The sequence below is a fragment of the Martes martes genome (genome assembly GCF_963455335.1).
Source record: "Martes martes genome assembly, chromosome: 5".
Classification (NCBI taxonomy): Eukaryota; Metazoa; Chordata; class Mammalia; order Carnivora; family Mustelidae; genus Martes; species Martes martes.
This window is the reverse complement of record NC_137892.1, coordinates 132,804,408-132,820,633: the sequence shown is the minus strand read 5'-3', so window position 1 is coordinate 132,820,633 and position 16,226 is coordinate 132,804,408.

The window sequence follows — 16,226 nt, the reverse complement described above, 5'->3', positions numbered from 1 at the left end:
GTCAAATAAATAAATAAAATCTTAAAAAAAAAATTCACTAAGAGGGTAGATCTTATGCTAGGTGTTCTAATCATGCACAAAATAATAAAGAATGCAGGAAGAAATTTTGGAGGTGATAGATAAGTTGATGGCATAGATTGTGGTGATGTACTTATATGGGTATATACTTACCTTCAAACTCATCACGTCATATACATTAGATATATACAGCTTTTGTATGTCATTCGTAACTCAATAGCATGGTTTAACAAATGGAGTAAGTAAAATAAAATAGGCATGGGGAAAAAAAGAAACCAGAATCTCTAACTCTGAAAACCTTTGCTAATTGACTCTTACGAATTTGTTATTTATACACATCTGTATAATTTGAAAAACATGATTTTGTTAGCTATAATGTGAGAATAAAATTTCTCATAAAATTATTTTCTCAGTAACAGCAGTTTTTCTTCCATGATTAAGAGAAATGTAACAGAAAGGTGAAGGATAAGGAAAGAAATGTTTGAGGAAGACGAGCAAGTCAAAAACTGTGTGTACTATCCCATTTTTATTTAAGGTAAATATAGTAATTGTAAGTATGTATTTTGTAGTCTTTTTTCTCAGTTTTTACCGGAGTTCCCATCCTGGAGAGAATCGTCTATATTTACAAAGCATGAGATTATGCACATGTGGGCATGGTGTGGAAGGAGATGGAATACAGTTACTAGATTAAGTACTGAGGGACGAGAGTGGAGGAAATAAGCATGGATTATAGGAGGGAACAGAGTGACGTGGCAGGTGACTAGAGCCCAAGGAGAAATGTTATAGAGTGAGAAATTCCTGTTCTTAGCATGGCAGATGAACATTTAAGAATGGGAACACATTAATAGTAAATTCCAAGTGTTTATGAGAAGCATAGTCCTTCCCATATCCTAAATCTTCATAAGAATATGTTACTAGGGGTGTCTGGGTGGCTCAGTGGTTAAGCCTCTGCCTTGGGCTCAGGTCATGATCCCAGGGTCCTGGGATCGAGCCCCGCATCGGGCTCTCTGCTCAGCAGGGAGCCTACTTCCCCCTCTCTCTCTGCCTGCCTCTCTGCCTACTTGTGATCTCTGTCTGTCAAATAAATAAATAAATAAATCTTAAAAAAAAAAAAAAGAGTATGTTACTATTCGTGTAGGTTCCCACAGGAAGAGCCATGACATGGAAAAAGGACAGTGTTTAAAGAAAAAGGCAAGATAATTTTCAAACTCAATTGATTTAGCAGAAGCAGGAACTCAGGGTCATGCAACTCCAAGAAATATACTCCTTCTCCTCTTTCAAGGAATCTCTGGAGAGAATAGGAGGAAAGTGGAGTCTCTTCATGCATATGTGATTGAACTAATTTCTTCATATTATAAGGTGGTATCAAGGACTCACTTTTCTCTGAGCATTGTCAATTTCCTTCTTCTATTTCCCTATGCTCCGTGTTTTCTAAATCTCAGTCCTCTATTCCCATATGTTTTGTCTAAGAATTTCTGTAGAAAAATTTACCAATTTGACATTTTTGGCATATATGCCAATAATGGGCACAATATTCAGTAAAATCTCATTTAACCAGGTCCCAGATAACTAGCAATATCAATTCACTTGGATTTTCTACACTTAATATAGGAGAAAGAAGATCAAAATTAAAGCTGTAAGAACAAGAAATTTGATTAGAAAAGCAATTCTTCCTACTATATGCCATGCACTGTGCAAAACCCTGGGGAAAGAGTTGTGAATGTGATAGATTTGGCTTCTAGACACATAAAGTTCACTGGCTATTCCAAAAACACTTGTCCTGTTTTATATACCTTCAGACCTTGGATTTTAACCCATATACCCAGGTCCTCCAACAATAAAATTATTCACTTTTAAATCTACAAAGACAGAAAAGTAGTTGAATGCATTTAAATAAAAAAAATTTTTTTTTTAAGTTTTAGAGACCAACTCCCAATTCTCAAGCATTCTGTAATTGAAGTTTACAAAAGATATATTTCTAATATTTATTATAATTGTGAAGGAAATGTAAGAGTTTAATGGTGTTTCGAATTACTTCTAAGTAAGACTGGCTACTTAATTTGTGGGACCTAGTGCAAAATGAAAATGCAGGGTTCTTGTTAAAGAATTCTGAAGAATTTTTAAGACAGTAACAGTAGAGCATTAAAATCAACACATAGTCCTTCTAAGCTGGGGGCTCTATACAAACACAGAGGTGTCATGCCCATGAAGCCAGCCCTGGCCCTAAGCTTATGATTCACTTGATTTGTTCTAGGATTTTATTTGATACTTGATGAAGCAAACACCTAATAGAGGGGGAAATATAACTGTAACCAGGAAAGCAGATAAACAAATTTTATCAGAATATCATCTAAGCAACTGCTGTGGAAACAGACATAATATTTTAAAAAATATTTCACCTAATATTTATAACTTAATTACCAAAAAAAATCTCAGAAATCAGATTAACAATAACATTTTATGGATATGTAGGACTTTAAGATTTAGAAGATAATTTGGTCTTTAGATAATTAGAAGAAGCATCAGGTTTTCCCTTTTTTGTAAATGAGCCCATGATACTGTACCTTCTGCTGAAAAAAGAAAAATTATTTAGGAAACAGAAGTTTGTCAGTCAAAACTTATAACCACAAGAAGACATCCTGTGAGATGAGGTGCTTTTTAATAAGCAGATTTCACTTAATTGATTATGGATAATTTACTTTCTAATCAGATGTAAGTAATTGCATAAAAACAGGAAATAAATATTTGAGTTCTTATATTTTCTCATCTTTGTTAGTACATATTATATGGTTTCCCAGTTAGCTCTTCCACAAAACAAAAAAATTTATTTCTTACTCTTCTTTCATTTTCTTCAACTTAAAAACGAGAAGTTTCACCTGCTTGAATTCTGAATGCTCTCCTAGCCCTGATTAAATTCAGAACACCTATTGTTAAACACTGCCTGCAAATCCCTTTGCGGAGGATGTAAAAAAAGAGTAAGACACCATTTCTGACCACAGATGCTTTACAATCCAGAAGGCAAGGCAAGCAATTCAGTCAATAATTATAATGGAAGACCACTCAAAAATTCCAGATTTTTAACTCTAACAGAAAATCTTAACCAAAGAAATGCAGAATCTTGTAAGGTTTGGACATGATATAAAATGAAAGGACCAAGAGCATGTAACTCAAAGCAACCTCCTTAAACACTAAACGTAAGTGCTGGAGGCCAGAGTGAGTTCTTGTGCCATCTGACAGCCAGTATTTTGGGTGTCATGCTGCGCTGCCACCTGTTCAAACGCCAGTGGCCGTATTAACCTTGTAAGTGTTCTTCCTCCACATTAGGCTGTGTCGACTGAATACATAACATGGACACAATTCCAGACTCCATTTATCTTCATCACTGACTGTTGCAATAAAGTGACCATGAGGCAAAACACTGACTTCCTTAACCTACTTGGTTTGTATCCTGGAAAATTCTATTTGGTCAGCAGCCTCTTCAACGTTACATGGCTTTCATCTCACATATTTGGTCCAGTTGATTGAATCAGGCTATAGTACATCATTCGTCTTTTAATAAAAAATGAAAATCAGGAAAATTAAAAAGGGACAGTTTGAAATCTATCATAAAATACAACCAAAGTCACAGAAGTTGAATTAATACGGATTTAACATGATTTTCAAAGGTCTCCAGTCTAGAGTTTGGGCTCAATTTCCTGGCGGGTTTAAAATGAGACCAAGGAACTTAAATGATGGGCCTGAGGAGAAGCCACGATCAGTGGCTGAGCAAGCTGGCCTGTGAGCAGAGAGGCTGCAGTAGATAGTAAGCTTATGTGTTCTGAACTTCAAAAGAATCAAGAGCACCGTTTTCATTAATGAAAAATGTGCTTACTTGATTCCAAGACTTGAAGTGGTACCTCCCTAGTTATCAACTTGGAAAATGTTGTAATGTTGATGTCATAAGTTGGGACCCCAGGGGAACAGACATGGGGATGGAGATTTGCAAGTGGGTGGCTTCTTATGGAGTGTCTGCAGGAACAGGACTTACAAAGGAGTGAGGGAGGCAGGACTGGGCACCGGGAGACGTTGAACTGTGATGCATTTGCTGCAGAGTGCTCAGCCACTCCCACATGGAGCCCTGGGTCTGGTTTAGTTCTTTAGATACGTCCCAAATTAAAGCAGAGGCTAGGCCTTCATAGCCTGAGGAGGGCGTCAGCCTGCAGTAGAGAGATTATTAGTATATAATAATATTATATTGGTAGTAGAATAGGGCAAGGGCAAGGATCGGGAGAAAAGTTAAAATGATTATTGTAGTGACTGAGACAAAAACTGACAAAGGCCTCAAAGCAAGACAGCAGTAATGAAGAAGAAAGATCAGCATCTGAAACATTAAAAACATGAGATAAACCAGATGAATAGAAGGAGCGACCTAAGGGGGAATGAGAAGTCTCAGATAATCCCTATGACTCTAGCTTGGGTTATTGCTAAGGAAGATAGAGGATACAGGGGGAAGAGCAGGTTTGGTTCTTTATTTGGTTTGTTTTCAAGTTGCCACAGTAGACTTAACATTTTAAGGTCCAATGTTGACTAACCAGTGACATTGAGGGGGCCCCCCGATTTCATATTGGCTTGTTTCAAACCTTAGGCTTTCTTTCAATGACTTGCACGTGAGTGTTAGCTGTGCTTCTTGAATTCTGGAATCTGGAACAAGCATAACTTCATAATTTTAAAATATTTTACATAGATTATACTCCTATAGAAATTAGTTTTATTTTTAGATTTTTGTTTCTTTATAGAAATTGAAGGTTTTATTTACAGAATAGGGCAAGAACATGATACGAAAGGAGCCTCTTGGTCAAGCATGTAAAGACAAAGCTCTAAAATTCAATTTTCAGTAGGGTATGGACCCAGATATTTAAAACAAAACAAAACTGAAGATAGAGAAAAATGCAGAAAGGTAATCTACAACATGGATACCCTGTCACGGGTAAATGAGCATTCAGTGAGAGGTTTTTGTTTTGTTTTGTTTTGTTTTAAGATTTTATTTATTTATTTGACAGAGAGATGAGAGAGAGAGCACAAGTAAGCAGAGCAGCAGGAAGAGGGAGAGAGAGAAGCAGCCTCTCCGCTAAGCAGGGAGCCTGATGCGGGGCTCGATCCCAGGACCCTAGAATCATGACCCGAGCCGAAGGCAGCTGCTTAACCAACTGAGCCACCCAGGTGCCCCATTTGGTGACAGTTTTGACAAGTTTATCTTCCATACACATGAATCTGGCTCCCGGGACAATCCCTGTGAGTTTTGACTAATGAAATTTCTAGGCTAATTCTTAATCAGAGTACTCAAATTTCAGGACCAAATGTGCTTGGTCCAACAGTGCTTCCAGTTTGGGGGTGAGGTGGAAGGTCTTTGTTGGACAGGCCTCTGCAGCTCCAGTCCCTTTCCGGGTCACACTGTGATCATGGAGGCTCCAGGTTCATTCTGCTAACTTTCCTTATGCAAGTCTTCCCTGGAAAAGAGACCAGCCGGAATCCTGGAGGAGTTCTTCCCAGAAGGGAAACCATTGGTTTAGTTGTGTCTCTCTGGACTGTGAGAGAACTGAAGGTCAGACGCAACTGTGTCATGTACATTCGTATTTCATCAACACAGAAAGAATATGCAGCACATGTTTATAAAATTAAATTGTTCCACTGAAATGGACACAAGATCTGATCACAACCCACGATTATTATTAACAGCCACACTGAAAATTATGGCCCAACTCTTATTGTTCCTCTCTAAATAGTCACCTTGGAATGTTTAAGTTTTTTTGATAAGCAAACTATCAAAAGAAAATGCAGAGAATTTTACTTGATGTGACTATTTTAATCAGTGAGAAACAAACTGTGAACAGGGGTACTTCAAATCTGAAACTCATATGGAGCTCAGAGGTGTGCTGCTACAAGATGACTTATAGAGTGAAAATGAAGTTGTTTAACCTTTACAGTGATTGGATATTACAGTGGGGTTTTCCAGACACCAGACAAGTGGTTAACTGTGATTATCCTGTATCATTTTAGGAACATGATTTAAGTTTTATTTATGGTTATTGGAGCCATTTTCAAGAAATAACCTAAGTTTCATTTATACTTATGAAATAAGGTACACTGAAGTTCTGCTTATGGGGCTTAACTGGTTTTGTCTGTGAGGAAGATCTTCAAGCCAGATCTCCATTTTATTTTATTTTAACAAAGAATATTAAAAATATTCTAGGTGACTTAATAAGTTATGTTCTCATTGATCAAAATGATTGTGAAATTTTGTTCTGTAATCCCTTTAATAATGTGACATCTTTTTAAAACTGATCCCGAGTGTTGGAAAATAGTCATTCTTTGGGAATGAACTTATTTTAAAGAAAACAACCAAAATTGTAAGCCAAGTATGATACTAATTCAGTTAGAAATTACGCTTTAGAATGAAATAGTGAAATTATGCTATTTCTTCCACATTACTTGAAAGGCAAGTCCAAAAGAGGAGTTACAGAAACATTAGGAGCAACCAAAACAAAGTTGGAATAAGGACCTATTTAGCAGAGTTCAGGATTTCTTTGGAAGCTTAAGTATTATCTTTGTAAAAATCCAACCCATTCCTTTATAGTTACCTATCTTCCCTCCCAGGCTGCTTTCACAGACACAATTGACTGAGTTAAGAAGCATCAAGCATAAAAATTTTGATAAGGAATCTATCTTACCATTACAAAACTTTTAGATAAGCTGATAATAGGCAAACATTATTGTAATAGTTCTTACAATAGAGTTTACTGAGGTAAACTAATGCATCACTGTCCTTGTTTCTCAGACCAGATACCCCTTCTTCTCCATCAGGATTCCTATGAGATCTAATAACAACTTCACAGTGTCCATACCTTATTTCTATCTCTGTTAGCTAGAAGTCTTTGACATATCACTCTATGCCTTTAATTCTTTCAGATTTTTTCCCACTTGCCCAGTCCTGACTTCTCTCTAGAGCCACACCATTCAATATAGTAGTATAGTAGACAGATTAATCCATACCCCATCAACCCTGCAAAGATGTCCACATTCTAATTCCCAGAACCTGTGACTACACTACCTTAAACGGCAAAAGGGACTTTGTAGATGTGGTTAAGGACCTTGGAATGGTATATTATCCTGAATTACTAAGGTAGTCCATTGTAATCATAAAGGTCCTTATAAGGGTCACCTGGGTGACACTGTTGGTTAAGCATCCAACTCTTTTTTTTTTTTTTTTTAAGATTGTATTTATTTCTTTGAGAGAGAAAGTTGAAACTAAGAGTCAAAGCCTGGGCACCTGGGTAACTCAGTCAGTTAAGCATCTGTCTTTGACTCAGGTCATGATCTCCAGGTGTTGGGATGCAGCCCCGCTCAGCAGGGAGTTTGCTTCTCTCTCTCCCTTTGCCCCTCCCTCCAATTTGTGTGTTCTATCTCTCTCTCTCAAATAAATAAATAAATTGTTTAAATAAGAGAAGGAGGAAAGCAGGAGAGTTAGAATCAGAAAAGGAAATGTAACAATGGAAGCCAGAGCATGCAGTGATGCTGTTGGGAGTGAAGGAACATGGGCAGACTCTAGAACCTGAGGAAGAGTCTATAGAAGGAACACAAGTCTGCCAACAACTTGATTCTAGCCCCATAGGACCCATTTTCACTTCTGACTTACAGAACCGTAAAATAATAAATTTGTGTTATTTAAACCACTAAGGTTGTAGTAATTTGTTGCAGCAACAGAGGCAATTAATTCAGCTAGACACTAGTCTCATGTGCTTAATTAAATTTAACTGAATTAAGTTTTTAAATTTTGAAAATAAAATTTTCATTCTAGCTATATTTCAACCTCAGGAGCAACCTGTGACTGGTGTTTACCCTATTGGACAGTACAGGTTATAGAACGTTTCCATTATTACAGAAAGTTCCATCTAACATAGTTGAATTGTGCTGCTATAGCAGTCCTTTTGAGTGATCCCAGACATCCTACCACCATAGTAGATTTAATAAAGTTAAACTGAACACCCTTTGATTCCAAATGTCCTTGTCAACAGTGGTGACTCAGAAGACTATCCAAAGCAGTAGATGCGGTTTTCTTCAAGAATGAATTTGATAATGATTATTTCAGGAATCATGTGGCAACCCACAGATAAGGAAAGGGAGAGAGGGTCCCAAGGCAGGTCCTGCTTTTTTTTTTTCTTTTTTGGTGTCCCCTCCTGGATGCTTGTCAGCTTACCCTACAAAATGTGAAGGCAAAATTCCCTGTTCCCTTCAAGGTTGGCAGTTTCTCTGTTTACCCTGAATTGCATTTAGACTTCTCCCTCTATCCAGTCCTGCTTTATTCCCTTTCCTTTCACAGGCATTGATCCTTCACTAGCATCTTGGGTCCTAAATTCCATCTCAGTGTCTACTCCTGGAGAATTACTCTCCAACATCAATCTACCTCTCCAGCAAAAATATATTTAAAACAAAGCTTATTATTATCAAACTGCTCAGACTGTCCACAGATTTCTCTTCTTCCCTCTTTTTTTTTTTTTTTAGTTTCAACAACTTTATTTTTTTTGTTGTTTTTAAATTTTTATTTTAATAAACATATAATGTATTTTTATCCCCAGGGGTACAGGTCTGTGAATTGTCTGGTTTACACATTTCACAGCACTCATCATAGCCCATACCCTCCCCAATGTCCATTTCCCCACCACCCTCTCCCGTCCCCCCTCCCCCCCGCAACCCTCAGTCTGTTTCTTTCTTCTTCCCTCTTTTTAAAAATCCAGTTTTTGTCTTTGTTCATTAACAACAGTCTAAAGACAGCTCTCACTTGTATATGTGAATAACATATTTCTATGTTAGAGCTAACTAAAAATCTAGGAATTGTTCTTTGACACTACAAATTTGGAGAAAATAAAACAAAACACATGAATATAGAACACTGGCCAATCTATAGAAGAAACATTTAATGCCAAAGAAAATAGGCAAAATATTGACTAGGCACGCACAAAATTATATATCAAAAGGTAAATACACAAAGGTGCTCAGAATCATTAGTCACCAATGTAAACTGAAACGTCAATGTAATACCACTAAACTTACAACAAAATAGCTAGATTTAAAAGGACAACATTAGGTATGTTGGTGAGAATATGGAGCAACTACCATTCTCATACACTGCTGAATTAAATTGGTTCAAATATTTTGGGAAACTCTTTGGCAATATATGCTAAAACTGAAGATACATACACCCTATGACCCACTACTCCACTACTGAGGGAAATGACAAACAGGAATGTGTGCAAATGTTACTAAAAGACATGCATAAGAATGTTGATAGTAACTTCATGTATAATAATTCCAAACTGGAATCAACAAAAATGTTCATCAATAATAGATGGCTAATATATTTTACCCATACGATGGAACACTACAACATTAAAATTAAATGAATGAATGTTACACAAAAACATAAACGAGTCTGTTAAGTATGATGTTGAGCAAAAATGTAGACATAATGTATGTTACAGACTAAACTATGCCCTCCAGTGCCCTCCAAACTCATTTGTTGAAGCTCTAACTCCAAATGTGACTGTTATTTGGGGATAGGGCCTTGAGGGAGATAATTAAGATTAAATGAGATCAGAAGGGTGGGGCTCTAGTCCAATAGAATTGGTGCCCTTATAAGAGAAGGAGGAAATACCAGGAGTGGGTGTGCACAGTGAGGAGTCCATCCACAAGCCAGGAAGAGAGCCCTCCCCAGAAACCGACCCTGCCAACACCTTGATCTTGGACTTTCAGCCTAAGAACTGTGAGAAGATAAATTTCTGTTATTTAAGCCGCCTAGTCCATGATATTTTGTTATGGCAGCTCGACGAGACTAACATGATTTAATATCTAGTATTAGTAAAAAATCCAATCTGTGAAATCAGAAGTAAAGTCAACTCCCTTCGAGAAAGGACACTGGTTATGACTAAAAGGCATGAAGGAGGGCGCCTGGGTGGCTCAGTGGGTTAAAGCCTCTGCCTTCGGCTCAGGTCATGATCCTACGGTCCTGGGATCGAGCCCCGCATCGGGCTCTCTGCTCAGCAGGGAGCCTGCTTCCTCCTCTCTCTCTGCCTGCCTCTCTGCCTTCTTGTGATCTCCTTCTGTCAAATAAATAAATAAAATCTTTAAAAAAAAAATAAATAAAAGGCATGAAGGAGACATCTGGGGTGCTGCCAGTGGTCTATTCCTTGATCTTAGTTGTGAACACATGAGTGTTATTATAAAATGCTATGGAATTTTAGACTTATGTGTTGCTCAATAAATACTATACATTAATTTAAAATTTATTTTAAAAAAAAAACAGGAAAGGGGTACCTGGGTGGCTCAGTTGGTTGAGTGTCTGGCTCTCAGTTTTGGCTTAGGTTGTGATCTCACAGTCATGGCATCAAGCCCCGCATCCAGGCTCTGTACTCAGTATAAAGCCCCTTCAGAGTCTCTCTCCCTCTCCCTCCCCACCCCCACCCTTCTCCCAGCTTCCATGAGCATGTGCACATGTGCACACACTCTCCCTAATAAATAAAATCTTTAAGAATAAATAAATAAAGTAAATAAACAGGAAAAATCAGACTCATGAGGGGAGGGTAAATGATGGATACCAGAAGAGTTCAGCAAAACTGGATAAAATGAAGCCCTCCAATCCCCACTTCCTCATGGGAACTGATACAAAACAGGTTTTCTGCATTCCTTTTCTCATCCCTATATTTTTCTGTTATTTCTCAGAGCATATGTTCCCTTTGGAGAACCTAAGGAAGCAGCTCTCAGTAGAGCTGACTGAAAAAGGATGGGGCAGGAAAAGGCAGTCACGTGGCCAAAGGTTACAAGTCAAATAGATGTTTGTTTCCAAAAACAGTTTGTGAGACTGCAAGACTGAGCTTGTATGGATACCGCCCAGGCTGGTTTCATGAACAGTGGTCTCTAAATAGTTCCTCAATAAAAATTATCTCTACAAAGTATGAGCTAAGAATTTATCACCACTTCAGATTTTACATGTCTTGTATATTTGTTTCTTTAGAGTAAACTCCAGGAAAATACTTCATCTTTTTCTCTTTTTTTCCCCCTCAGCGTGGCCTTCAGAAAGTTTTGGCAAGAATTTGACCAGATTGGGCAAAATATGGCATTTGATTTTGGATTTGCGGGCTTCAGGAACATCTGGTTTTGCCTACATTTATCCTTAAAGCCGAATTCAGCACTTCCCCATATTTACTCTTAAGAATTAACTGCCTTCAGAGGTAAGATTAAGCAATATATATTTTTCTGAAGATTTGGGAAAATATTTGGGGAAAGTAGTTTTACCTCAAATACCATAGAGCAGCTATTCAATAAACACCCCCTTCAATATTTTTTTTTTTTCTGCACTTAGGTTCTTTTTGGCTTCATAGCAATCTGAGGTCTTCTCACTCTGATCCTTTCCCTCGCTTTCCTGGCTAAATCCTTTCTGCTTCACAGTCTTCCAAAGTCTAGCTCTAGATAGCAAAGACTCCTGATGCATATACAGCCCAGTGGGAAAGATAGCCCAATCTTTGACCCCATTTCTTTCTCAGTTAGCAGTCCTGTGGGCTTGACCAGCCTTCCATACTTTACCAGAACTTTGGATGATAAGTTTTTGTCTAAGGCATTGCATATATAAGCAGAAAGGTGAGAAATACCTTTTGCATACTTTGATTAACAAAAATTTAGCTTAGAATCAGGACTCCTTGAGCCCATAACGTCTCAGTGCTACACATTCCCCATAAATTTGAGCACTTGTGGAAATTTGGGAGACAACATTTAAAAATTGTGGTGCTGTGGGGACCCCTGGGTGGCTCAGCCAGTTAAGCAGCTGGCTCTTGATTTCAGCTCAAATCATGGTCCCAGGGTCCTGGGATTGTCCCATGTCAGGCGCCATGCTCAGCAGGGAGTCTGCTTGAGATTCCCTCTCTCTCCCCCTGCTCATGCTCACCCTCTCTTTCTCTCTAAAATAAATAAATAAATATTTTTTTAAAATTTGTGGTTCCATGAAATTACAAGGTGTTACTATTCTTTCATCTTGCTTCCTTGATTCTGGCCTACACACGGAAAAGCAGGAAAGACACGAGTCAGTAACAATTGACCATGGTTAACAGCAAAACACGTGCGTACTGTAAGTATAAAAGAATCTCCTTTCCATATGACATATCGCCTTCTCAGTTTGTGTCATTTCCTTGTGATGACTCAAACAAAACCGTGACTGAGATGATAAATGCTTTCACTTTGGATAGATCAAAACGCCTGTGACAAAACTGTTCTGGTTCAATGCAGTACAGAGTGATCCCTACACAATGTGAACCCTGCCGTCCTCAGAAAACTGTCAATACCTGAGTGTCTGCCACTTACCCTGTTTCAAAGATCTGGGCTGGTTGTATTGCTTTCATTGCTTTCCCTGGTTCCATGTACTAATTCATTATAGTGTCAACCTTTATTGCTCTTACTAAATCAAATGCACATTTGGACTGCCCTGACATTTCAACCATCTATCCATCTAGTCATACATTTTAAAAAACCCTGGTTGACCAGCTCTTATTTGTAAGGCATCTTGTAATATAGGAGTTATAAAGATGAATAAGGTAATTCCCCATATTTATTAACTTCACATTTAACCAAGGAAGTTATACACAGAAAACAGAACCAATAACTATAAACAATAAAGACAAAGTAGAAGAGGAGAGGTTGTTTATCGCCAGAAGGAAGTAGGGGAACCAGAATGATCTTTTCAAAAAGCAAATCAGATCATGTCTCTCCTCTACTTAAATCCCTCTAACGGTTTCCCCATCACATTCAAAATAAAACAAAAAATGTGAATGTTTCAAACCAATCTCCAGCTTCTCAGCCAGTCTTAAATCCTCCTATTTTATCTCTTATTCACTGTGTGTCTGCCACACTGGTCTTCAATTCAAATAGGAGGTAGAATATAAATGTTTTCATTAAATTGCCTACTGGTTGCATGTGTTGTGTTTATATGTCCAAGATGCCCCTCTGTAGCATGTCAAAAACAGTGCAGCCACCATAAAATACTTTTGGTAGCGTCAAAATTTCCCAATGACAGGCCACAGGGGAAAGAAGGAAGACTTTATGCTAGGATTTGTCATCACATCCATAGTGCGGTGCTTCGGTTTTGAAGTGGTGTCTTTCCACAGTAGCCCTAAAACTCAACACTAAGAACGAACTCATCTGGAAAAGCCTTCTCTGATTATGTATCTTTTGGAAGTTTCATGATAAGTGAAAGGATGGTTTTCATAGCAATGATAATAACAGCAGCTAACATTTATTGAGCACATTGCTATGTATTTATGTCAAGCAGTAATGCTGATTTCTTTATACCTAGCATTTAAGTTAATTCCCTTCAAACCCATGATGTAGTGCTATTACTATTATTATTATCTAGATGAAAAAGCAAACTTAGTGTAGTCAGTACTTTGCACCAGAATATAATTTGCTATCTAGAATGAGCTTTAATTTTTAAATTTTTTAGAATGTGCTTTTAAAATTATGCCATGTATCACTTAATGTCAATATAACAACTTTTTGTTACATCATAGCAAATCTTTCTGGATTACTTATTATTCCAAGTAGTGTTAGCGCCTGTTTTATGTTTTGAAGCCCTAGAAATATAAAATTATTGCAAATGATAGTTTGTCCCTAAGCCTAGGCCTGTAGATGGGTACAGCAATGAACATGCAGACAAATTATTTTGATAGATTAAAAACTGTACCTTTGGAAAAAAAAACTATATCTTTGGGGTTTTTTTTACAAATGTAATTAAATATGAGTGTGTATTTTGACAATTTCTCAAAAGGCATTGGAAGTAAATACTGTTATTTTAAATAATGACATGATAAAAAAAAATCAATAGTCTCTCAGTGCTATAAAATTTCAACATTTACTCAGTGTCTCCTCTGGTTGAGACCACCATGGATTGAAGTAATACATTTTGTAGTGAGAAAAGACACATTAGGCTTTAAAGTGGTTTATTGAAGCCTGATGTGAGGGGTTTGTTTCTTCTTATATTTACAGAGCATAAGGCTCTCCTGGAGTGCTTGAGAATCTGATTATTAAGCCTGACTTAGGTGGGACTCATGAACTGGCATTTTAACCAGTATCCAAGTGATTTAATTTAGTATCAGGGAAGTCATTTTGAAAAATATTGTTCTCAGACATACTCAAAGTACTTCTTTACTTAGGGGGAAAAAAAAAAAAAGGAACCAAGCAACTTCTGATTTGATTAAAGGAATAGAAAAACAGGGAAAGAAAACCACCATCACTGGTAAAGTAGGGTTGCCAAATTTAGTAAATAAAAACATAAGACATATAGTTGAATTTGAATTTCAAATAAATAATGGATCTTTTTATTCAGATAAACGACAGATAAGTGTGTCTCATATAATATTTGGGAGACCTTGTGGTAAAAAATTAGTCATCCTTTAACTGAAATGCAAATTTACTTAGGTATCTGTTCTTTTATCTGGCAATGTTATAGAGAGGACAAACAAGTTTCAATTTAATGGATTTTAAGTTTGCACTCATGTTTGTCTAGGCCCAATTGGACATAATAAAGGGCCTTTTTCATTTTCGTGTCACAAGAGTGATAGCATATTTTATCATGAAAAATTTTTTAAATCTAAAACTAAAGAAAAAACACAGGAAATAAGAATAAAAATTCTGCACCATTCATAGCAAATATGTTGCTAGGTACTCCCTTCCAGCTGAATATAGTTCAGTCTGGCAAAGGTGTTGAGATAGAATCCACTAGCATGCTCCATTTTACCTAGGACAAGATCTGTTTCCTGAGCCAAGCTGAACTGCTATTCTCAGCATGAAAATACCATAATTAGCTCCCATAATTAGCAGGGAGAAGACCTGCATGCTTTTCACTTGGTAAACTTGAAAGGAATTATTTTCTGATTAAAATAAAATCCCCCTTTTTTTGATATCAGACGTCCAGCCAATTCAGTTATCCATTAAACAACCATAAATTCTCAATTAAAGGGGACAATCTTTAGAAGTAGGAAATAAGACGGTGCCAGCATATGTTCTATACCTATATACATGGGATCATGAGTAAGCTTACCCTTATTGCCTTTAAAATGTGATTATAATTTGTTCTGGCTTTGGATTAAAAGCAGCAGGGAAGTTGTTCGTTGAATCTGAGAATTCAGTGCACTGAGAAATTGTGTTGGAAAATTCTACAAACTAAAGACTGTCCCGGGCTCGTTGGGCTGGGAACATGAAAGCTTCTGCTCTTCAGTATCTCTGTAGAACCTCACTCCTTTACAGTAAGATGGACCTTCAGCAATGGGGATATAGCTACCTGCACTTTCTGGCTTCTCAGAGGCTAAGTCAGGTCTCCATTCTCAATCTATTCCCTTATTCCTTTCTTTGCCAGACATGAGCAAAACGGGAAGCAGAGGTGCTGCATGAGGATCCAAACCTGGTGCCATGACTTCCACCTGGCACCAACTCATTGCTCTCACCTTGTCTGGTCCTCAGCTACCAGAGCCCTCAGCTGCTATTGGAAGTAACTTCTGTGACCCTAGCTAGCTTTAGAGCTATCACCTGCTCTGTCTGGCTCATAACATCTCTGTAGGTATATTAATTTTCTAGTTGTCATAACAAACTACCACAAAGTGAGTGGCTTAAAACAATAGGAATTTATCAACTCATGGGATTCTTTCAGTTTAGAAATTGGATGTCAAGGTGTCAACAAGGCCATGCTTCCTCAGAAATGCAAAGAAAAATATGTTCCATGCCTCTGTCTTAGCATTTGGTAGTTTTCTGGCCATTTTTGGTGTTCCTTGACTTTTGCTGTATCACACATGTTTTCATGTTCACATAGTGTTCTCTCAGTGTGTGCATCTATGTCCAGATTTCGCCCTCTCGTAAGGACACCAGTCATCTTGGTTTAGAGACCCACTCTACTCCAGAATAATCTTATCATAACTAATTATATAGGGAATGACTCAATTTCTAAATAACATCCCATTCTGAGGTATTGGGGTTTAGGACCACAACATAATAATCTGGGGCTGGGACACAATTTGATCCATACAGTAGGGTTCAAGAGAAATGACAAATGTGAAAGCACCATGGGAACTTAAGCGTGATATATAGATACTACTGGAGGGAAAAGGGAAGAGCCTTCTCTGTTTTCTTGACATTTGCAC